The 25,236-nt window shown below is 38.7% G+C and overlaps 1 protein-coding gene across 1 annotated transcript in view; it reads left to right on the top strand.

Moving 5' to 3' along the window:
• The first annotated feature begins 781 nt into the window (after window positions 1–781).
• Window positions 782–25,236, top strand: part of RNF24 (ring finger protein 24) — a 142,449-nt gene continuing 117,994 nt past the window's right edge. The window contains exon 1 of the mRNA XM_082644365.1: window positions 782–908. The gene's annotated coding sequence lies outside the window, so the exon portion shown is untranslated. The remainder of the gene's footprint in view (window positions 909–25,236) is intronic.

The raw sequence follows: 25,236 nt of genomic DNA, 5'->3' as shown, positions 1-25,236 counted from the left end.
CTAAGCCCCCCAAAACAAAGGTCAATTTCTTGCCTGCCTGTGGAATGGGAGCTGGGGACTGAAGAGACTACGTCAACGCAAATAAACAAAGTAATGCACTCTTTCTTGCACACACTCCTCTCCACTATCTGGGCAGATTCTGGGTCTCAGAGGTCTGAGAGGACCTGCTGCACATGACGCAGATGGAGGAAGGGGGCGGTGTGTATCTTACCCATCAGACTAATGGCCACTCCTCTGTCCCCAGGATGCTGGCGGGCTGGATGCTAGGAAGGAGGTGGCTTTCCAAGCTTTCACTTAAAAAATTGCTTATAGGGATTTCCCCGGTGGTCCAGTGGCGAAGACTCCCGTGTTTCCAATGCGGGGCAGGGAAGCCTGGTTTCGATCCCTGGTCAGGGAACTAGATCCCACATGCCATGACTAAGAGTTCGCATGCCCCAGCTAAAGACCCCCACATGCCGCAACGGAAAGATCCCGCATGCCGCAACTAAGACCCGGTGCAGCCAAATAAGTAAATAAATACATATTTTAAAAAAATGTTTATAGGACATGCAAAAATACTAAACACAAGAGGGAGAAGGCCCCCAGCTCTGGCCTGGAACATCCCCAACTGGTGAGGCGGTGTCGGACCACGGAGAGCCGCGCCTGCGCACTACAGACTCCGAAGCCAGGGCGACCTCAGGGAGGTGGGCGGGGCTGCCCGGGCATCCGGGTCCCTCACCCCGCCCCCGCTGCATGAATGAGAGGCCTGGCGCCCGCCCCTCCCCCTCCGGGCCCGCCCCTCGCCGGGGCGCCGCGGGCAGTCTGCCGCTGCCACCTCAGCCGCGCTCGGTGTCGACTGACGCCCGCCGCTCACCGCCCGGAGCTGACGGTCCCACCACGCTCGCCGCCGCCGCTGCCGGCACGACAGAGTAAGTGAGCCAGCGACGGCCGTCGCCCCGGGTTTGGGGCTTAACGGACGGGGTAGGTCCGGGTTCGGGGTGCTGAGGACACCGTGGGGCCCGCGCCAGCCTCCCCCACTTACACTCCCGGCGCCTCGGCCGGGAGCTGGGAGGGATGGGACAGCGGCCCCAGGCCGGGAGGGGTGCGCAGGAGGGTCCACCCTGAGCCGGAGGGTGAGTCCCGCACAAAGGGAGGCGCGGGGCTGTCACTGGGAGGTCACAGAGGGAATGTTCGCGGAGCCCAGAGCGCTCCGCTACCCCGTGCTGGGCGTCGGGTCCCCGGGCGTGGGAGGCGGCTGGGATGAGCAGGGAGGCAAGGACGAGGATGGCAAGGACGTCTGCCTCTCTGTTGGCGATGGGAATGCGCCTTGGGGGGCGCGGCGTGGCAGTGTTTTCCTGGTCCCCGTCTGCTCCTCCCCTTTCTTTGTGGCGTCTGTCCTGTGCCCGTTTGTCACTGTGTGTAAGCTATGGTCGGGGGTGAGACCTATCACCTCTGCTTACTCGTTAATGAAAGTCAGGAGCTGGCCTCATCTCACATCTGTGAGTGGGGGGCGTGTGTGCTTCCACAGGCCGGAGAATTAAGGAGACTCTTTTGTTTCCGGAGACCTAATGGTGTGTGTGTCCCCTCCAAAATGAGAGAATCGGAGGTCATTTAAAGGGGTATGAGGAAAAGAGACATATTACTTCATCGGATCTTCACCCAGTTCTGCCTCTGACATTCTTTCAAACAGCATTTCTTTGTTTCGTTCTGTAAAACCAGTGGGTTTTGTTAATTGAAGATATATGTCTATATCCTCAGTACATCTGTATATCCAGAACACTTGGTTTTGGGGGTTTAGTTAATGGTCATATACTCTTATGTATGTACATGAGAATACTCTAGTACATATAGAACACTGCTTTTTAGTTAATTGGTAATATGTCTGTATATTGATATGCACATATACAGAAATACTCTGGTATCTCTAGGACACTGTTTTCTCAGCTCCTCAGTACAGGCAGATTTTGTTTCCTCCTGCCTCCCTGTGTAATAAGAAGGTGGTCCAGCAGGTTCTCTCCACCTCCTTGCTTTTTTTCCCCTTAATGCTTTGGCAAAGGGCTTTATAGCATATTACCCTGGCATGCGCCCTTGCTTTGATCTGAATTTTCCCTGTGTTCTGTTGTCTGGTTGTGCAGCCCAGCTCAATGGCTCCTCTTACAGGACTGCTGGAAAACAGATCACCTTTTATCGTCGTCATCCCCAGAGAGAGGAGGAAGCTCTGCAGGTTCCCACAGACTTTGGCTCTGTGGGACTGACTGCCTGACTTTGTTGTCTTGGTGAAGTTGTGAGGAGTCACAGTTGATGTGGACCAATTAAAAAGAAGCAACTGTAATAGCACCAGCTATTCCTTGCTGTTTCGCTTGGACCTTTTTCTCTTTTAAACCAGATTTTATAAGTTTTAGAAGACAGTTGCATTTTCAGTTTCTTTTTTACACTTATAATTTTGCAGAGTGACAGGAAATTAGCTAAACTCTGTTACTATAAGAAACATACTTCCAAAATATTTTTTTCTTATGATCTTTTGATTCAAAATAGCAACAGTAAAAAAAATTAAGGGGAGCTTATTAGAGGATATGAATAGTTGAATTGATTCAGTTTTAAGATTCTCTTTAAGATTATTTTTTAATCACATATATTTTAATTCCTGGTAGTTTTCAGTGCAAAATGAAAGCTAAGCTGAGCAGTCTTCCATAGCATCTGTTTATGTATATTCCATCTGTTAAAAACATTTGCTTTTAATTTGAAGGGGAAATTTTCCATTTGGTTGGAACGGGATCCATTATTCTTGGTAAAAATCTTACCTTATGTTAACATGATCAAATTCTTTTTTTGTAAAAGTAAAAATTAATAAAAGTTGATTTTTCAATTTGGAGAAGTTTTGGTTTTATGATGTAAGATTTAAGTAAAATTTTAATGTAAATGAATTTAACTCAAAATAAGCTAACTTAAAAATGAGGGCTTCATTAACTACATTAAGTAGTGTCACTAATATTGAAGCAACCCCAATAACTTATGAACTGCCTGCATAAATTTTTGGTTTTCTTTTTTTTAGAAATCCCCTTAAAACAAATCATAAGGGGAAGTCGTAGATAAACAGAGTAGTGTAACCGGAATTATCACTGAAATAGGCTTGCATAGTGCCACAATATTGTGGAACTTTAATTTTTCAAGAGCGACTTAGCTATTGTTTGTATCAACAAAGGAAACTAAAAACATCCTGGCCTTGTTATTCAGCATTCTGTTAATCAAAATCTTTACCAACCCATAGTTTAGCATTTTTGTAGTATGATGACTGAAGAAAAATTCCAAAGTAATATCTATATTGTCAAAATAGGTTACATTATTTTAAATGCTGTTTTAGTAATAGATATAATCTTTATATTCATTAGAAGTATTAATTTTGTTATGTTAGTGATGGTAATAGTATATATGATGACACTTTGTTACCTAAACTGGGATACATTATCCTCCCAGCATTTTCTATCAGTAATTGTTTTCCGGGAATTCCCTTGATGGTCCAATGGTTAGGACTCCGCACTTGCACTGCAGGGGGCACAGTTTTGATCCCTGGTTGGAGAACTAAGATTCTGCATGCAGCGTGGCCAAAAAATAATAATAATAATGTTTCCTGTTTCAAATGGCAGTTTATTCTAAAATCAGTAATAAAGTAATGTCATTATAATGTATTAGCAGTTTAAACTATATGAAATTGCCATTTTTAGATTGGGGAGTAGTCAAAAATCAGTGGTTTCATATGATTCAATCACTTTGAACTCTTAGCAGTTCTTTCTGGTATTTACCTTTATATTTATTTCATTTTTAATGTTTAAACTGCTATTCCTTGATTTTCCACCTTTGGATATTATCTATGGAGTTTTATTTTGGAAGTTGAGGACTTAGTTGTCCCACATAACCATCCTTCCATCCCCTACTCATACCTATACTTTACAGTTTCCAGTCAAGTCAGTATTCAGTATTTATATGACTGTGACAATGTACCTATAATTCACAGATGAGCCTTGTAGGTGAGCCATGTAGGATACGTATTACGTTTTCTTTCTTGTACAACTTTTGTTTCTACTGAGTTAAACAACTGCCACTTTTGTTTGTTTGTTTTTCATTTGCCTAGTTTTCTTTTTACCAGTCACAAAGTTATCCTCAAATTCTATGACAGAACCTATCATCTTTCAGTATTTTCAGGTAATCTGTTTCATTTCTTTTTCCTAGCTGTTATATAGGACTTCCCTTTTTATCATCTTGTGAATTCTCTTTGCTTTCCTCCTATGTTGGATCCTTGATTTCCTGGATCCTGTGTCTTCCTTATTCTTTAGTAGCTTCCTGAGAAAGGGCATCTACAAACTCCAAAATTCATTCCTGAATTCAGAAGTTGCATATGTGAAAATGTCCTCATTTTACCGTCACACTTGAATGGTGGTTTCGCTGGATATTGAATTCTAGATCAAAAATTATTATCCCTCTTTTGAAGTCTTCTAGTGTTACTATTGAGAAGTGCAATGCCATTCTAATCCCCATTTCCCTTTTTCCTCCCACTCTGGGAGACTTTAGGATCTTCTGTTTATCCCTGGTGTTCTGACATTTCATGGTGTTCCTCGAAACATCTTTTTCTTTCCTTTTGCTCGTAAGGGCAGATAATATTTTCTCCAAATACCTATATATATGTACACACAGACGTACACACCATCTCACCCAATATGCTATTCTTTATGGTGTTGACCTGCCTCCATCAAGAGATGTGGTCTTTGTTTCCTCTCCTTGAATCTGTGCAGGCATAAATGCTTCCCAGGATGTTTTGGGTCTTGAGCCAACATCATGGTTTAGGAGTACAGCTGGATGATCAAAAGCTACCACCTTGAGGGGGTGTTTTAATTTTTGTTTTTTACTTTTAAATGGAATCATCAGTTTACTTTTAACTGGAAATATCAGTTAACACCAGAGAAAGTTTCTTCCAGCATTGAAATGTAATCACCTCTGGAATCTACACAACCATCAGTTACATTTTTTAAAAATCTACTTTAGGGGGGCTTCCCTGGTGGCGCAGTGGTTGAGAGTCTGCCTGCTAATGCAGGGGACACGGGTTCGAGCCCTGGTCTGGGAGATTCCCACATGCCGCGGAGCAGCTGGGCCCGTGAGCCACGGCTACTGAGCCTGCGCGTCTGGAGCTTGTGCTCTGCAACGGGAGAGGCCGCGATAGTGGGAGGCCCGCGCACCGTGATGAAGAGTGACCCCCGCTTGCCACAACTAGAGAAAGCCCTCGCACAGAAACGAAGACCCACCACAGCAAAGATAAAGAAATTAATTAATAAACTCCTACCCCCCCCAAAAAAAAAAATCTACTTTAGGAAGTGACAGAACCATTTATGACCAAAAAGAAACAATCTGTAAGCTTCATGGTTAAATATGTCATGACTAAAGACAAATACATTATTGGCAAGAATTTCTGTGATAAGAAGATGGAGGCAAATGGAGTTACATAGACCATGGCTTGTTTGGACATTGTCAGTGACTTAGTGTTTATCTCATGGAAACACATTTTTAAATATTTTTTTACCCATGAATTTTTTTCTATTTACAGCTGCTTTATTCCTCATCTAGCTTCCCCATAGGTACACATAAGTGGTTGAATATTTCTAGAGAACTTCAGATTCATGACCAAAAATCTGTAGTAGACTCTCATCACTGCCCCAAAAAACTACCAGATTCTTAATAAGATCTTTTTGCCTATAATTATTTAATGTCTCCCCAGTCTTTAAACTCATGAGCAGCCGACCCCTCCCCATCCCGGTAAGCAGGCCGCATACTTCACTGAGGGTTTAGAAGTTATCAGACAGATACCCCTCATCCTCCCTTCACCAAATCTATAAATCCACCTTCCTTAGGATCCCTGTTTTCTTGCTGTCAGAGGCCAACTTGCCTCCCCACCATATTCCACCTCATAGCTAGTCAAGAACTTGACTTCTGCATTTGTGCCCTCTATCACATCCTCAACAACTTTCCAGGGCACCACCCATGTCAGCATACATACATGCTCTGATATTGCCCATCTTTAAAAACAGAACAAAAAATTACAACAAAACAACTTTCCCCTAACCTTCCCCTTCTGTTTACCTTCATGGTTAAATGTTTCAAAAGAGTAGTCTACATTTCCTCCCTATCTCTTCTGTACAATGTATCACTGTCTGAAATTCTGTTGTTGACTGAATATTTTTGTCTCTTGCCTGCGCCCCGCACTGGAAAGTCGGCTCCAGGAAAGCAGGGAACTGATCTATCCTGTTTACCACTATGTTCCTAGGACAGCAATTGACACAAGTACCTCAATATATGGGCAAAAAAGGCATAACTGACATTTTTAACCGGGTAGAATAGCTCTTTTTAAAAATTTCTAACAAGCAAATCAATTTTCATTTATTTTTAAAATTATTCTCTACTTTTAGCTACACTTGAAAACTGAAAAATTATAAAGACTGTATTAATGATTGAATTTTACCTATGTTACATTACATTTAATTCTTTCACAAGTATAATTTAACACTGGCAGTCTTGCACCTGGATTCTGCAGTCAGACTGATTGGAGTTGAATTCTAGCTCTTTCACTTTTTGCCATGTGACCTTGGGCAGGTTTCCTAACCTCTCTGTTTCCTCATCTGCAAGGTGGAAATAAGAATAGCACCCACCTCATATGTTGGTTGTGTGTGTCAAATTAGATAACACGTAAAATGCTAAACTCAGTACTTGGCATGGCGCTTAATGCAATGAAAAATAATTATAGGTATTGTTTGTATACCCTTCTCTGGTTTCTAATATTTGATCTGACTTGGTCACTGTAATATTTTTGTTTGAAGTACTTATATCTCCTAGAGTATATTGGCTATGAATGTGACTCTCCTGTTTTTAGTTTTGTGGGCTTTTTCTGATTCCTTGCCTCTCTATTCCCCATATTACCCCACATGATAGATGATCTGCAGTTGACAGATGAGCACCCTATAGCACTTCCCAGCAGTTTGGTCATTTGAAAAATCGTTTTGGTCACTTGTTAAAATATTTTTATTTCAAGCCAAGTTCTGTTCTTTGTTTATTTGGCCTGCCCAGAGGTAAGGCTCCTTCCGCATGTTAATTCATGTTATTCCTCATTAAGTTTTCTTATTTCTGGAAATGGAACTTTTAAAACACCCAGTATATCATCAACATTTTTTTAAAGTAACCATAAGATACTGTTCTTTTCACTTACTAGCTAGCTGGGAAGATAAATATATGAAGCAATACAAAATCCATTCTAAGGGCCACATTGAGGAATAAAGACAGGCTCTGTAGAAGTTCAAAGTAGGGAGAGTTGTGTCCAGCCAGCCTTAAGGGATTCTTAAAAGTTTTCTGCGTGTTAAATTATCTATACCCCTTATTATCTGTCTTGATTTTTAATTTTAGAAATTGTTTCTTAAAGTAATTGACTTAGCAGTTACTCTGCCCCTTTCTTTTCTTATCTGGGTAGGCAGTGGAGACTCCTCCAATTATCTGAGCATTTCAGACATCAGAGTGTAGTGTTGGGTAAATTTAGGATTCAAAAAGAATGCCAGATGGTTTGAAAAGAATTGTGAGCACTCCAACTAGTGCAGTCCGTTGAAAGCCAGCTGGCTGAGCCTTGTCTGCTGCGGAGGTGGGAATCAGACACTTTCTTCCACGCCAGCTGGCCTAGGAACAACTGACCAGTGGCCTTACTTTTGGTTGGCCATGCCTGGGAAAGCCAGCCTGGGCCCTGCACCCGACGTAAGGACAGTATGACACCAGACAATTGCTCTGCACCTCCATGGTGCTTGAGTTGGAACAAGCCTGAATGGCAAGGAAAGGAAGCTACTTTTTAGATAGCATTACAAGTGAACCTCATGTTAAGTTGTGATTTTGCTCTGAAAAAGTGTAATGCAACTTGAATTTTTATGGATTCAATGCTGTTAGGTGTATTAGTGTTGTTTACTACTATAGTAACTATAGTGAATGTTTTTATATTATAAATAACTTCCAGTTTACCTGCTTTCAGTTGTTCTTGTTTTCATTTATTGATGTTTCTTGAAGTGAGGTTTCCCTCTTCTTTTCATTTTCTTCTTCTTCTAAAGTTTTAGTCATTTGGATTAGTACAAATTTTCATCTTGTCATAAAGCTTGGTCCTATAAACCATAGGCCTCTGTAGAACGTTAATTATGTGTGTTGTCTTAAAATCTGTGTCTCATTTTGTCTGTTATTTATGTTTTCCTAACTAGACGGGTGTTTGTATCAGATACAGTTCTTCTTTAGCAAACTTAATGTCATAATGTTTAACTGAGAACAAAAGAAGTACAAATATGGCACTGCAAGTATAATGAGCATTCAGTTCATTTGATGACAGTGTTAATAACTTCACCAACAGTCTATCAGTATGCTTTATGTTATCTTAAAATATTTTTTTATTTGGAGATTGAATGGTGCTGCAATACCTGTCTGTTAACTTCATCTAGGCAAACCAAAAAATTATAAATTACCTGTGTCTCTTTATTGTTCTCTCCCAATTCTGAGCATGAAAAACTTCGCTCAGTGGTATAAACTTGAAATATCCAAATAGGCTCTTCATTTTGAACTAAAAGAAAGAGTTGGGCAAATAATGAAACACTGAAGTATGAGCTAATGTAGTTTATGGAAAATTGGTGGGACGGTAAATCAAATGTGTTGGCTTTCATTCTTTTCCTTTAGTGCAAAAGAAATTGCAAAACTTCTTCAGAGATATGTTGGAAATCTCATGCCTTGCTATAATTAAATAAAAATTTTTACTTAAACTTATTGATTGTCCCTGTAAACAGTCCAGGGGAAATTTTGTGGTAGTGAGAAAGATTTTTTTTGTATCATAGAACAGTGTATCAATAGCCAGGGAAAATATTGTACCCTGAAAATCATCCTTCACAATAGCTAACCTATAGTAAAAACCTTTTATGTCAGTATCTTTAAATGCACTGCTTATTTACTCCTTACAGCAACCCTCAAAGGGTTATTTATGGATGATAAAACAAATGGTCAAAGAAGTAACTTGTTCAGGTTCACAAGGTCAGGAGCCAGGTTTAGAACCCAGGCCCTCATTCTCCAACCCACCAAGTGTCTCAGTTGATATTGTCAACTTTCACAAGCTCTTTACTATTCAGATGCTATCCTGCAATGGCACTTTTGGAAGACTTTTTTTTTTTAGGCTGCACCAAGCAGCTTATGGGATCTTAGTTCCCCGACCAGGATTGAACCTGGGCCACGGCAGTGAAAGCGCCGAGTCCACTGGACTGCCAGGGAGTTCCCTGGAACACTATTGATAAAGGAAATTGAGACCTTTGCAGAAAATGGCTAGAGAATAAGGAGAGATTTGGGGAGCATATATATTTTTTATTTCTTCTGATATTCTTGAAGTAATTAACCATTGCTGAACCACTGCAGTAAATAAAAGTGAGATAAATAAAAATGACTTGTTAGAATGGGGCAAAGGGGCTGTGTAGTTTTCTAGCTTTGCTGTAACAAATTACCACATAATTGATGGCCTGAAGTAGAAATTTATTCTCTCACAATTCTGGAGGCCAGAAGTCTGAAATCAGAGTGTCAGCAGAGCTGCTGCACTCCCTCCAAAAACTAGGAGACAATCCTTCCTTGCTCCCTCCAGCTTTTGGTGGCTCCACACATTCCTTGGCTTTTGGCTGTATAACTCCAATCTCTGCTTCCATGTTCACATGGTCTTCTCTTCTTTCCCGCTCTTATAAAGACACTGTCATTGGGTTTAGGGTCCACCTGGATAATCCAAAGCTCACAGCACTCAGTTCAAAATGCAGCTGTGAATTCTGTTTTCTGTGTTTTAGTTTTCTCTGTTTCAGTTCACTACCACCATCTGTTTAGAACTCCAGAATTATATAAAAGCATGACACAGTTCTGAGGAGAGGAAACACACAGTTGCATTCCTAAAAGTTTTTTTTAATGTATCCTGTAAAACTGCTTGTTCTTTGCCATGGGTTTTCAGTAGTATAAGCTACCTCAGGAATAAAACTTTATATTTCATAGCTGTCTGACTGTCTTAATCTGTTCTGGCTACTATAACAAAATACCATAGCCTGGGTATCTTACAAACAGAAATTTCTCATAGTTCTGGAGGCTGGGAAATCCAAAATCAGGGTGGCAGCAGGTTCAGTGTCTGGGGAGGGCCGACTTGCTGGTGCATAGCTGGTACTTCTCACTGTCTTTTGCTATGTCCTGCCGTGGTGGAAGGGGTGAGGAAGCTATCTGGGGTCCCTTTTTTTTTTTTTTTTTTTGCGGTACGTGGGCGTCTCACTGCTGTGGCCTCTCCCGTTGCGGAGCACAGGCTCTGGACGCGCAGGCTCAGCGGCCATGGCCCATGGGCCCAGCCACTCCGTGGCACGTGGGATCCTCCCGGACCGGGGCACGAACCCGTGTCCCCTGCATCAGCAGGCGGACTCAACCGCTGCGCCACCAGGGAAGCCCTGGGGTCCTTTTTATTGGGGCCCCTTGTATAAGGGTACTAATCCCATTCATGAGGGTGACACCCTCATCACTTAATCACTTCTAGATACCATCACATTGGGGATTTGGTTTCAGTATGTGAATTTGGGGAGGACGTGTCATATAGCACAGTCGATAGCACTAACCATATGAAAAGGGAAAATTTATGTTTTCCATATAACTCATTCGATTTCTAAATAAGCAACTACCACGTAAATTTTTTTCATTGATCCATTTATTTTCTACCCAAGATTAATATTACTTAATAGATTTACCTGTACTGTTTTTCAGGGTTCTCTGCTAGTGAGATTCTTCTTTTTAATTTTTTTTATTATAGGAAATTGTAAATACACTCAAAAGTAGAGAAATAGTACAACATACACCCACATGCCCATCACTCAGATTCTACTGTTATCAAGATTTTGCCACATTTGTTTCATTTATCCTTTTTTCTTTTACCTTCTTTGCTGAGGTATTTTAAAGCAAATCCGAGACATTTTTGTACATGTTTCCTGACATACTTCAATATGCATCTTTTAAAAATAAGGATGTTGTCTTACAGAACCAAAATGCTATTCTTATACCTAATAAAATTAACACTTACTCCTTGGTATCATCTAATAACTAGACCCTATTCACGTTTGCCCAGTTGTCTCAAGGATATCTTTTTCAGAGATGGCTTGTTCACACCAGGATTCAAAGTCCACAGATCACATTTGGTCATTTTGTCTCTCATGCCTATTTTGATCTAGGGTAGTTCCTCCTCCCTCCCTCTCTCTCCACTTTTTTTTGTGTGTCGTGGACTAGTTACAGGAACCAGGTCAGTTGTCCTGTGGAACTTCTCGCATTTGGGATTTGTTCACTTAAATTGCAGTGTCAGTTTGTTGCTCTGTTCCCTGTATTTCCTACAAATGGAAGTTAGCTCTAGAGGCTTGATTAAAACAGATTGAAGTTTTTTGGCAAGAAATGCTTAGGAGATGCTTAATATTGCATCACATCCAGAGGCCTGCTGTGTCTGGCTACCCTACTTATAGTGATGTTAAAAGACCCCATTGATGATCATGTCAGAGTTCTTTGTGGCAAAATGGTGATTTTCTAATCCTGTCCTGTCTTCCACATTTATTAGCAGGAGTTCTGTAAAGAAGACCTTTATCTCATCAACTAAGACTGGGGTTTCTCTGAAATACATTTTGTATGAGAGACTGCCAAGTAATCTTACACTGTTATGCTCTTGATAAAAGATAATGAGTTTGAATCAGAATAAAAGGAATTGTGTTAATCTTTTGTTTTAATGAGTGTTACAATGAAATTGAGTACTGTAGTAAAATGTGAATGATTGTTTTCCTTTTACAATTGAGAATGTACGCTCTAATTGCTCTGAAAGTTAAAGGTAGAGGTAAATGAAAGTCTTTTATAAATTAGAATCAAGCATTGGAGAGGAAAGAGTACTAACTAGATTAGAATTTAAAAATTGGAAGGGAATATAGCCAATTTTTTGTAATAACTATAAATGGAATATAACCTTTAAAAATTATGAATCGGGACTTCCCTGTTGGTCCAGTGATTAAGAATCCACCTTCCAATTCAGGGGATGTGAGTTCGATCCCTGGTCAGGGAACTAAGATCCCGCATGCCACAGGGCAACTAAGCCCACGCGCCCTGGAGCCCACGTGCCACAGCTAGAGAGCCTGTATGCTGCAGCTACTGAGCGTGCACACTCTGGAGCCCATACGCCACAACTAGAGAGCCCACATGCCACAGTTACTGAGCCCGCGTGCTCTGGAGCCTATGAGCCAAAACTAGAGAGCCTGTACACCACAGTTACTGAGCCCACGTGCTCTGGAGCCAATGTGCCATAACTAGAGAGAAGCCCACGCACCACAATGAAAGATCCTGCATGCTGCAACGAAGTTCTCGCATGCTGCACCTAAGACTCAATGAAGCCAAATAAATAAATAAACATTTTTAAAAATTAAAAAAATAAAAATTATGAATCACTATATTGTATACCTGTAACATACAATATTGTACACCAACTATACTTCAATTTTTTAATTAATTAATTAATTTTTAAAATTGGGAGATTTCCAGAGTCAGTATGACCCAGCCCCTGAATGTCTAATCCACTCACTCTTCTTAGAGTGAGCTTTTCACATATGTATATCCCTAATTGTCAGTATTTTTGTGAAATTGTGTGTAGACTAAAGAAATCAAGGTTATGTATTATAGAATTAATTATTAAATATTTTAAAAGGCAGGGAGAATTCTTCACTGAATATCATTCTTTTACTTTAAATTGTACTTTATGGGAAAAAATCCTTTGATCACCATTTCTCATAATACCTCTTGTTTAACCTCATGTCTTCACATTCTTATTCAGTAAAATTACTGAATAAAGTAATGTGAATATAAAGCCCTACTTATTTTTCCTGCTCCATTTTATCTTAAGCCTGTTGTTTTTATTCATCTCCTGAATCTGTGTATTCTGGGGAAAGTAACCTTGATATCAAATGAAAGTTAAACAGGTCAGTGTTCTTAGCTTAGTGACCATCTCTAGAGAGCCTCTAATTGTATTTGAGAAGACCATTAAACGTATGTGCTATTATGGTTTCTCCATAGGCAAAATCTTGCTATGATTATGCTGTTAATTTTAAAATAATAATACTGTGGGTCTTTTCTGAAAGATAAAGAATGCCTTTATAAAGGAATGCCTCAAAAGACCATAGATAAGATCAATATACTTATTTTTAGTCAGTTAAGCTGATTATTCCTTATCAGGACTCTAAAATGGTTTTAGTGCTGAAAACTACGTTTTCCTACCTATTGGATTAAAACAGATGCTTGTGGAACACCTACTCTGTGCAAGTCATTATGCTAGGTGCTGAGTAGTAGGGTTCATTTCACTATTCAGATAAAGAAGATAGGAAGTACCTACTTCTTCCACACCCATTTATGATAAAAACTCTCCAGAAAGTGGGCGTAGAGGGAACCTACCTCAGCATAATAAAGGCCACATATAACCACGGCTAACATCATTCTCAACAGTGAAAAGCTGAAGGCATTCCCTCTAGGATAGGGAACAAGACAAGGATGCCCACTGTCACCACTCTATTTATTTATTTATTTATTTATTTATTTATTTATTTATTTATTTATTTATGGCTGTGTCAGGTCTTAGTTGCTGCACACGGGATCTTTCATTGCGGCGCGCGGGCTTTTCTCTAGTTGTGATGTACGGACTCCAGAGTGCACCAGCTCAGTAGTTGTGGCATGTGGGCTTCTCTAGTTGTGGTGCATGGGCTCTGTAATTGTGGCACGCAGGCTCTCTAGTTGTGGCGCAGGGGCTCAGTTACAGCACGTGGACTTAGTTGCCCCATGGCATGTGGGCAGGGAGTAGTAGTTCCCTGGCCAGGGATCAAACCCGTGTCCCCTGCATTGGAAGGCAGATTATTAACCACTGGACCACCAGGGAAGTCCCCACTGTCGCCACTTTTATTCAACATAGTTTTGGAAGTCCTAGCCACAGTCATCAGAGAATAAAAAGAAATAAAAAGAATCCACATTAGAAAGGAAGGAGTAAAACTGCCACTGTTTGCAGATGGCATGATACTATACATAGAAAATCCTATAAGATGCTACCAGAAAACTACTAGAGCTCATCAATGAATTTGGTGAAGCTGCAGGATACAAAATTAATACACAGAAATCTCTTGTATTCCTATACACTAACAACAAAAGATCAGAAAGAGAAATTAAGGAAACAATCCCACTTCCCATCATATCAAAAAGGATAAAACACCTAGGAATAAACCTACCTAAGGAGACAAAAGACCTGTACTCTGAAAACTATAAGACGATGATGAAAGAAGCTGAAGAGGACACAAACAGATGGAAAGATATACCATGTTCTTTGATTGGAAGAATCAATATTGTCAAAATGACTGTACTACCCAAAGCAATCTACAGATTCACTGCAATACCTGTCAAATTACCAATGGCATTTTTCACAGAACTAGAACAAAAAATCGTTTAATTTGTATGGAAGCACAAAAGACCTCGAACAGCCAAAGCAATCCTGAGAAAGAACAGTGTAGCTGGAGGAATCACACTCCCTGACTTTAGACTATACTACAAAGCTACAGTCATCAAAACACTATGGTACTGATGCAAGGACAGAAATACAGATCAATGGAACAGGATAGAGAGCCCAGAAATAAACCCATGTGCCTATGGTCACTTAATCTACAACAAAGAAGGCAAGAATATACAATGGAGAAAAGACAGTCTCTTCAATAAGTGATGCTGGGAAAACTGTACAGCTACATGTAAAAGAATGAAATTAGAACATTCCCTAACACCATACACAAAAATAAACTCAAAATGGATTAAAGACCTATGTGTAAGGCTGGACACTATAAAACTCTTAGAGGAAAACATAGGCAGAACACTCTTTGACATAAATGGCAGCAACGTCTTCTTTGACCCACCTCCTAGAGTAATGAAAGTAAAAACAAAAATAAACAAATGGGACCAGTTAAACTTAAAAGCTTTTGCACAGCAAAGGAAACCATAAACAAAATGAAAAGACAGTTCACAGAATGGGAGAAAATATTTGTAAAGTGATCAACAAGGGATTAATCTCCAGAATATACAAACAGCTCATGCAGCTCTATATCAAATAAACAAACAACCCAATCAAAAAATGGGCAGAAGATCTCAACAGACATTTCTCCAAAGAAGACATACAAAAGCCAAAAAGCACATGAAAAGATGCTCAACACCATTAATTATCAGAGAAATGCAAATCAAAACTACAATGAGGTATCATCTCACACCAGTCAGAATGGCCATCATCAAAAAGTCTACAAACAAATGCTGGAGAGAGTGTGGCAAAAAGACAACCCTCCTCCACTGTTGGTAGTGATATAAATTGGTACAACCACTATGGATAACAGTATGGAGGTTCCTTAAAAAGCTAAAAACAGAACTATGGTATGATCCAGCAATCCCATTCCTGGGCATGTATCTGGAGAAAACCATAATTTGAAAAGATACATGCACCCCAGTGTTCATTGCAGCACTAAATACAATAGCCAAGACATGGAAGCAACCTAAATGTCCATCTACAGAGGAATGGATAAAGAAGATGTAGTACATATATACAGTGGAATATTACTCAACCATTAAAAAAAGAATGAAATAATGCCATTTGCAGCAACATGGATGGACCTAGAGATTATCATACTAAGTGAAGTAAGTCAGACATAGAAAGACAAATATATGATATCACTTATATGTGGAATCTAATTTTTTTAAATGACACAAATGAACTTATTTACAAAACAGGAACAGACTTACTGGTATCAAAAACAAATTTATGGTTAGCAAAGGGAAAAAGGTGGGTGGGGGGAGGAGGGATAAATCAGGAGTTTGGGATTAATATACATGCACTACTATATATGATAGATAACTAACAAGGACCTACTGTATAGCACAGGGAACTCTACTCAATATTCTGTGATAACCTTTATGAGAAAAAAAATCTAAAAAAGAATGAATATATGTATAACTGAATCACTTTGCTGTACACCTGAAACTAACACAACATTGTAAATCAACTACACTCCAATAAATTTTTTTTTAACTACAAAAAAAAAAGTACATCTTTTTTTCAAAGAACCCTCTGGGAGTATGTGTTTCAACTGTGTTGACTTCTTGCCCTCATTTAATGTAGCCAGAAGCCCCTGGGCTTGTACTGTACCATGAAGCCTTTGTCCGGTTCCCCTGTTTTTAAGTGTTGTATGGGCTAGAAAGAGCCCAAGGATTAGTGGGGTTGAAGCTCTGCTCCTTATTTTTTTTATTTAATTTTTATTTTATATTGGAGTATAGTTGATTTACAATGTTGTGTTAGTTTCAGGTATACAGAAAGTGATTCAGTTATATATATACATATATCCATTCTTTTTCAGATTCTTTTCCTATATAGATTATTACAGAATGTTGAGTACAGTTCCCTGTGCTACACAATAGGTCCTTGTTGATTAGAAGCTCTGCTGTTCAGAGGCCACAAAGCTTGTATATTCTCCTTTCTTATCTTATGCCAGAAACAAAGGTGGTTTTTGTCTATTTAGGAATATTGCAGTTATTTCATCCAGTATGCTGCTTGGATTTACCATCTTACCTTTATTCATGTCAATAAATATTTACTGAGTATCTTTTAAGTGCCAGGTATTGATTAATCTGAATTTATAGAAATCACACATCTGGTGGGAAGACACTCTTGTTGAATAACTCCACTACATTTAATGAAATTAAGGGGTACTTCACATCTGGATTTATTAGATCTGAGGTTGTAATTTTAATATTCTTTTTCTGACATTTTATGTATTATCTGACTTAAAAGTTTCTGTAAAGCTGAAGAAAATTGGCTCGTCATGAAGAACTTCAGGACTTTCTTCAGGCTAAGATAACTAACCACAAATGCAATGAAATCATTGGAGCAGAGGCTGCATTTAGATTTTATTCAGACTAACTTCTAACTCTTGAAAACCTAAGCATATGTTTTTGCACAGTAAGTTACAAGTTTATTTTCATACAAGCCAACAAGAAGTAAGGTGATATAGTGGAAAGCATGTGGGATTTGAGTAAGTTCTGGCCCTACTGTTTGTTAACTGTGTGGCTTTGGTGAACCACTACCTCTCTTAGCCTGAAAAGGGGTAATTATAATGGAATGCTTCAGAGTTATTGTGAGTGTAGTTTATCTCCTTTAATAAAGTGCTCTCCTAATGATTGTTGTTGTTAGGCAAGGGGTGGGCAATGGAAAGAGTGAACACAAGAACAATCTTTGCATCTCAGTTCTCTCCTTTTTATAAATACGAGACCAGTTATGCCGCCATTTTAGCCTGGCTGCCGAGCTGTGGCTGGTTAGAGGTTCCATTCTGGTAGTGGTCAGATGATATAAAAAATTGTTACTACTGAACTGTACTACATACTTTCTTAAATTTTTAGGAGATTCTGGATATGTCGTTTCTGATGGTTATCTTAAGTCAATTTTCTTCCCCCCCCTTTTTTTTTCAGGAAGTAACTTTTTTTTAAAAAATTGAGGTATACGCCTGGAGGGGTGGGATAGGGAGGGTGGGAGGGAGACGCAAAAGGGAGAGGATATGGAAACATATGTATATGTATAACTGATTAAATTTGTTATAAGGCAAAAAATTAAAAAAAAAAGCATATAAAAAAAAATTGAGGTATAGTTGATTTACAGTATTATATTACTTTCAGATGTACAATATAGAGATTCAAAAATTTTATAGATTATATACCATTTAAAGTTATTATAAGGACTTCCTTGGTGGCGCAGTGGTTAAGAATCCACCTGCCAATGCAGGGTAAACGGGTTCGATCCCTGGACCAGGAAGATCCCACATGCCACAGAGCAACTAAGCCCGTGCGCCACAACTACTGAGCCTGTGCTCTAGAGCCCACGAGCCACAACTACTGAAGCCTGCATGCCTAGAGCCCATGCTCTGCAACAAGATAAGCCACCGCAATGAGAAGCCCACGCACCGCAATGAAGAGTAGCCCCCACTCACCGCAACTAGAGAAAGCCCACACACAGCACTGAAGACCCAATGCAGCCATAAATAATTAAATAAATAAATTTTAAAAAATTATAAAGTTATTATAAAATATTGGCTATACTCCCTGTGCTGTACATTATACCCTTGTACCTTATTTATTTTATACATAGTAGTTTGTACTTCTTAATCCCCTGCCTCTATCTTGCTCCTCCCTGCTTCCCTCTCCCAACTGATAACCACTAGTTCTCTGTATCTGTGCGTCTGTTTCTGTTTTGTTATCTTCACTAGTTTGTTGTATTTTTTTAGATTCCACATATAACTGATAACATACAGTATTTGTCTTTGTCTGATTTATTTCACTTAGCATAGTGCCCTCAAAGTCCATCCCTGTTGTTGGAAATAGCAAGATTTTATTCTTTTTTACGACTGAGTAATATTCCATTGCATATATATACCACATCTTCTTTATCCATTCATCTGTTGATGGGCACTTTAGGTTGCTTCCATATATTAGCTATTGTAAATAATGCTGCTGTGAATGTTGGAGTGCATGTATCTTTTCGAATTAGAGTTTGGGGTTTTTTTTTTTTGATAAATACCCAGGAGTGGAATTGCTGGATCCTATGGTAGTTCTATTTTTAGCTTCTGGAGAAACCTCCATACTGTTTTCCATAGTGGCTGCACCAATTTGCATTCCCACCATGAGTGTACAAAGGTTCCCTTTTCTCCACATCCTCGCCAACATTGTTATTCGCGATCTTTTCGATGATAGCCATTCTGACAGGTGTGAGGTGATATCTCACTGTGGTTTTGAGTTACATTTCTCTGATGATTAGCAGTGTTGAGCATCTCTTCATGTGTCCATTGGCCATCTGTGTGTCTTCTTTGGAAAAATGTCTATTCAGGTCTTTTGCCCACTTTTAATTTTTTTATTTGAATTTATTTTTTTATACAGCAGGTTCTTACTAGTTATCTATTTTATACATATTAGTGTATATATGTCAATCCCAATCTCCCAATTCATACCACCACGACCACCACCACCCCTTTCCCCCCTTGGTATCCATACATTTGTTCTCTACATCTGTGTCTCTATTTCTGCCTTGCAAACCAGTTCATCTGTACCATTTTTCTAGATTCCACATATATACGTTAATATACGATATTTGTTTTTCTCTTTTTGACTTATTTCACTCTGTATGACAGTCTCTAGGTCCATCCACATCTCTACAAAATGACCCAATTTCATTCCTTTTTATGGCTGAGTAATATTCCATTGTATATATGTACCACATATTCTTTATCCATTCATCTGTTGGTGGGCATTTAGGTTGTTTCCATGACCTGGCTATTGTAAATAGTGCTGCAATGAACATTGGGATGCATGTGTCTTTTTGAATTATGGTTTTCTCTGGGTATATGCCCAGTAGTGGGATTGCTGGGTCATATGGTAATTCTATTTTTTAGTTTTTTAAGGAACCTCCATACTGTTCTCCATAGTTGCTGTATCAATTTACATTCCTACCAACAGTGCAAGAGGGTTCACTTTTCTTCTGCCCATTTTTTAATCAGATTTTTTTTGATGTTGAGTTGCACGAGCTATTTTTATATTTTGGATATTAACCCCTTATTGGTCATATCATTTGCAAATATTTTCTTCCATTCAGTAAGTTGTTTTTTTGTTTTGTCATTGGTTTTCTTTGCTGTGCAAAGTTTTTAAGTTTAATTAGGTCCCACTTGTTTATTTTTGCTTTTGTTTCCTTTGCCTTAGGAGACAGATCCAAAAAAAATATTGCTACAATTTATGTCAAAGAGTGTTCTACCTATGTTTTCTTCTAGGATTTTTATGGTTTCCAGTGTTATATTTAGGTCTTTAATCGGTTTTGATTTTATTTTTGTATATGGTGTGAGAAAATGTTCGCATTTCATTCTTTTACATGTAGCTGTTCAGTTTTTCCAGCACCACTTTTTGAATAGACTGTATTTTCTCTGTTATATGTTCTTGCCTTCTTTGTCATAGATTAATTGACTGTAAGTGCATGGGTTTATTTTTGGGCTCTCTATTCTGTTCCATTGATCACTGTGTCTGTTTTTGTGCTGGTACTGTACTGTTTTGATTACTGTAGCTTTGTGCTGTAGTCTGAAGTCAGGGAGTATGATACCTCCAGCTCTGCTCTTCTTTCTCAAGATTGCTTTGGCTATTCAGGGTTTTTTGTGTTTCCACACAAATTTTATAATTATTTGTTCTAATTCTGTGAAAAATACCATTGATATTTTCATAGGAATTGCATTGAATCTGTAGATTGCCTTTGACAGTATGGTCATTTTAACCATATTAATTCTTTCAATCCATGGACATAGTATATCATTCCATTTGTTTGTGTCATCTTCAATTTCTTTCATCAGTGTCTTACAGTTTTTTAACTACAGGTCTTTTACCTCCTTAGTTACATTTATTCCTAGGTACTTTATTCTTTTCAATGCAATGGTATATGGTATCGTTTTCTTTTTTTTTTTTTTTTTTTTTTTTTAATTTTATTTTATTTTATTTTTTTGCTTTATAACAAATTTAATCAGTTATACATATACATATGTTTCCATATCCCCTCCCTTTTGCGTCTCCCTCCCACCCTCCCTATCCCACCCCTCCAGGCGGTCACAAAGTACCAAGCTGATCTCCCTGTGCTATGCGGCTGCTTCCCACTAGCTATTTACCTCACGTTTGGTAGTGTATATATGTCCATGCCGCTCTTTCACTTTGTCACAGCTTACCCTTCCCCCTCCCCATATCCTCAAGTCCATTCTCTAGTAGGTCTGTGTCTTTATTCCTGCCTTACCCCTATGTTCTTCATGACATTTTTTTTTCTTAAATTCCATATATATGTGTTAGCATACAGTATTTGTCTTTCTCTTTCTGACTTACTTCACTCTGTATGACAGACTCTAGGTCTATCCACCTCATTACAAATAGCTCAATTTCATTTCTTTTTATGGCTGAGTAATATTCCATTGTATATATGTGCCACATCTTCTTTATCCATTCATCCGATGATGGACACTTAGGTTGTTTCCATCTCCGGGCTATTGTAAATAGGGCTGCTATGAACATTTTGGTACATGTCTCTTTTTGAATTATGGTTTTCTCAGGGTATATGCCCAGTAGTGGGATTGCTGGGTCATATGGTAGTTCTATTTGTAGTTTTTTAAGGAACCTCCATACCGTTCTCCATAGCGGCTGTACCAATTCACATTCCCACCAGCAGTGCAAGAGTGTTCCCTTTTTTCCACACCCTCTCCAGCATTTATTGTTTCTAGATTTTTTGATGATGGCCATTCTGACTGGTGTGAGATGATATCTCATTGTAGTTTTGATTTGCATTTCTCTAATGAGTAAAGATGTTGAGCATCCTTTCATGTGTTTGTTGGCAGTCTGTATATCTTCTGTGGAGAAATGTCTATTTAGGTCTTCTGCCCATTTTTGGATTGGGTTGTTTGTTTTTTTGTTATTGAGCTGCATGAGCTGCTTATAAATTTTGGAGATTAATCCTTTGTCAGTTGCTTCATTTGCAAATATTTTCTCCCATTCTGAGGGTTGTCTTTTGGTCTTGTTTATGGTTTCCTTTGCTGTGCAAAAGCTTTTAAGTTTCATTAGGTCCCATGTGTTTATTTTTGTCTTTATTTCCATTTCTCTAGGAGGTGGGTCAAAAAGGATCTTGCTGTGATTTATGTCATAGAGTGTTCTGCCTATGTTTTCCTCTAAGAGTTTGATAGTGTCTGGCCTTACATTTAGGTCTTTAATCCATTTTGAGCTTATTTTTGTGTATGGTGTTAGGGAATGATCTAATCTCATACTTTTACATGTCCCTATCCAGTTTTCCCAGCACCACTTATTGAAGAGACTGTCCTTTCTCCACTGTACATTCCTGCCTCCTTTATCAAAGATAAGCTGACCATATGTCCGTGGGTTTAACTCTGGGCTTTCTATCCTGTTCCATTGATCTATCTTTCTGTTTTTGTGCCAGTACCATACTGTCTTGATTACTGTAGCTTTGTAGTATAGTCTGAAGTCAGGGAGCCTGATTCCTCCAGCTCCATTTTTCGTTCTCAAGATTGCTTTGGCTATTCGGGGTCTTTTGTGTTTCCATACAAATTGTGAAATTTTTTGTTCTAGTTCTGTGAAAAATGCCAGTGGTAGTTTGATAGGGATTGCATTGAACCTGTAGATGGCTTTGGGTAGTAGAGTCATTTTCACAATGTTGATTCTTCCAATCCAAGAACATGGTACATCTCTCCATCTATTTGTATCATCTTTAATTTCTTTCATCAGTGTCTTATAATTTTCTGCATACAGGTCTTTTGTCTCCTTAGGTAGGTTTATTCCTAGATATTTTATTCTTTTTGTTGCAATGGTAAATGGGAGTGTTTCCTTGATTTCACTTTCAGATTTTTCATCATCAGTATATAGGAATGCCAGAGATTTCTGTGCATTAATTTTGTATCCTGCAACTTTACCAAATTCATTGATTAACTCTAGTAGTTTTCTGGTAGCATCTTTAGGATTCTCTATGTATAGTATCATGTCATCTGCAAACAGTGACAGCTTTACTTCTTCTTTTCCAATTTGGATTCCTTTTATTTCCTTTTCTTCTCTGATTGCTGTGGCTAAAACTTCCAAAACTAGGTTGAATAAGAGTGGTGAAAGTGGGCAACCTTGTCTAGTTCCTGATCTTAGTGGAAATGGTTTCAGTTTTTCACCATTGAGGACGATGCTGGCTGTGGGTTTGTCATATATGGCCTTTATTATGTTGAGGAAAGTTCCCTCTATGCCTACTTTCTGCAGGGTTTTTATCATAAATGGGTGTTGAATTTTGTCGAAAGCTTTCTCTGCATCTATTGAGATGATCATATGGTTTTTCTCCTTCAGTTTGTTAATATGGTGTATCACGTTGATTGATTTGCGTACATTGAAGAATCCTTGCATTCCTGGAATAAACCCCACTTGATCATGGTGTATGATCGTTTTAATGTGCTGTTGGATTCTGTTTGCTAGTATTTTGTTGAGGATTTTTGCATCTATGTTCATCAGTGATATTGGCCTGTAGTTTTCTTTCTTTGTGACATCCTTGCCTGGTTTTGGTATCAAGGTGATGGTGGCCTCGTAGAATGAGTTTGGGAGTGTTCCTCCCTCTGCTATATTTTGGAAGAGTTTCAGAAGGACAGGTGTTAGCTCTTCTCTAAATGCTTGATAGAATTCGCCTGTGAAGCCATCTGGTCCTGGGCTTTTGTTTGTTGGAAGATTTTTTATCACAGTTTCAATTTCAGTGCTTGTGATTGGTCTGTTCATATTTTCTATTTCTTCCTGATTCAGTCTTGGCAGGTTGTGCATTTCTAAGAATTTGTCCATTTCTTCCAGGTTGTCCATTTTATTGGCATAGAGTTGCTTATAGTAATCTCTCATGATCTTTTTTATTTCTGTAGTGTCAGTTGTTACTTCTCCTTTTTCATTTCTAATTCTATTGATTTGAGTCTTCTCCCTTTTTTTCTTGATGAGTCTGGCTAATGGTTTATCAATTTTGTTTATCTTCTCAAAGAACCAGCTTTTAGTTTTATTGATCTTTGCTATCGTTTCCTTCATTTCTTTTTCATTTATTTCTGATCTGATTTTTATGATTTCTTTCCTTCTGCTAACTTTGGGATGTTTTTGTTCTTCTTTCTCTAATTGCTTTAGGTGCAAGGTTAGGTTGTTTATTCGAGATGTTTCCTGTTTCTTAAGGTGGGATTGTATTGCTATAAACTTCCCTCTTAGAACTGCTTTTGCTGCATCCCATAGGTTTTGGGTCGTCGTGTCTCCATTGTCATTTGTTTCTAGGTATTTTTTAATTTCCTCTTTGATTTCTTCAGTGATCACTTCGTTATTAAGTAGTGTATTGTTTAGCCTCCATGTGTTTGTATTTTTTACAGCTCTTTTCCTGTAATTGATATCTAGTCTCATAGCATTGTGGTCGGAAAAGATACTTGATACAATTTCAATTTTCTTAAATTTACCAAGGCTTGATTTGTGACCCAAGATATGATCTATCCTGGAGAATGTTCCATGAGCACTTGAGAAAAATGTGTATTCTGTTGTTTTTGGATGGAATGTCCTATAAATATCAATTAAGTCCATCTTGTTTAATGTATCATTTAAAGCTTGTGTTTCCTTATTTATTTTCATTTTGGATGATCTGTCCATTGGTGAAAGTGGGGTGTTAAAGTCCCCTACTATGATTGTGTTACTGTCGATTTCTCCTTTTATGGCTGTTAGTATTTGCCTTATGTATTGAGGTGCTCCTATGTTGGGTGCATAAATATTTACAATTGTTATATCTTCTTCTTGGATCGATCCCTTGATCATTATGTAGTGTCCTTCTTTGTCTCTTCTAGTAGTCCTTATTTTAAAGTCTATTTTGTCTGATATGAGAATTGCTACTCCAGCTTTCTTTTGGTTTCCATTTGCATGGAATATCTTTTTCCATCCCCTTACTTTCAGTCTGTATGTGTCTCTAGGTCTGAAGTGGGTCTCTTGTAGACAGCATATAGATGGGTCTTGTTTTTGTATCCATTCAGCCACTCTGTGTCTTTTGGTGGGAGCATTTAGTCCATTTACATTTAAGGTAATTATCGATATGTATGTTCCTATTCCCATTTTCTTAATTGTTTTGGGTTCATTATTGTAGGTCTTTTACTTCTGTTGTGTTTCTTGCCTAGAGAAGTTCCTTTAGCATTTGTTGTAAAGCTGGTTTGGTGGTGCTGAACTCTCTCAGCTTTTGCTTGTCTGTAAACGTTTTAATTTCTCCATCAAATCTGAATGAGATCCTTGCTGGGTAGAGTAATCTTGGTTGCAGGTTTTTCTCCTTCATCACTTTAAGTATGTCCTGCCACTCCCTTCTGGCTTGTAGAGTTTCTGCTGAGAGATCAGCTGTTATCCTGATGGGGATTCCCTTGTGTGTTATTTGTTGTTTTTGCCTTGCTGCTTTTAATATGATTTCTTTGTGTTTAATTTTTGACAGTTTGATTAATATGTGTCTTGGCGTATTTCTCCTTGGATTTATTCTGTATGGGACTCTCTGTGCCTCCTGGACTTGATTAACTATTTCCTTTCCCATATTAGGGA

The sequence above is a fragment of the Mesoplodon mirus genome (assembly GCF_964341445.2).
Source record: "Mesoplodon mirus genome assembly, chromosome: 15".
Classification (NCBI taxonomy): domain Eukaryota; kingdom Metazoa; phylum Chordata; class Mammalia; order Artiodactyla; family Ziphiidae; genus Mesoplodon; species Mesoplodon mirus.
The sequence above is the reverse complement of the archived record's forward strand: the minus strand, read 5'-3'. Positions and strand labels throughout refer to the sequence as shown.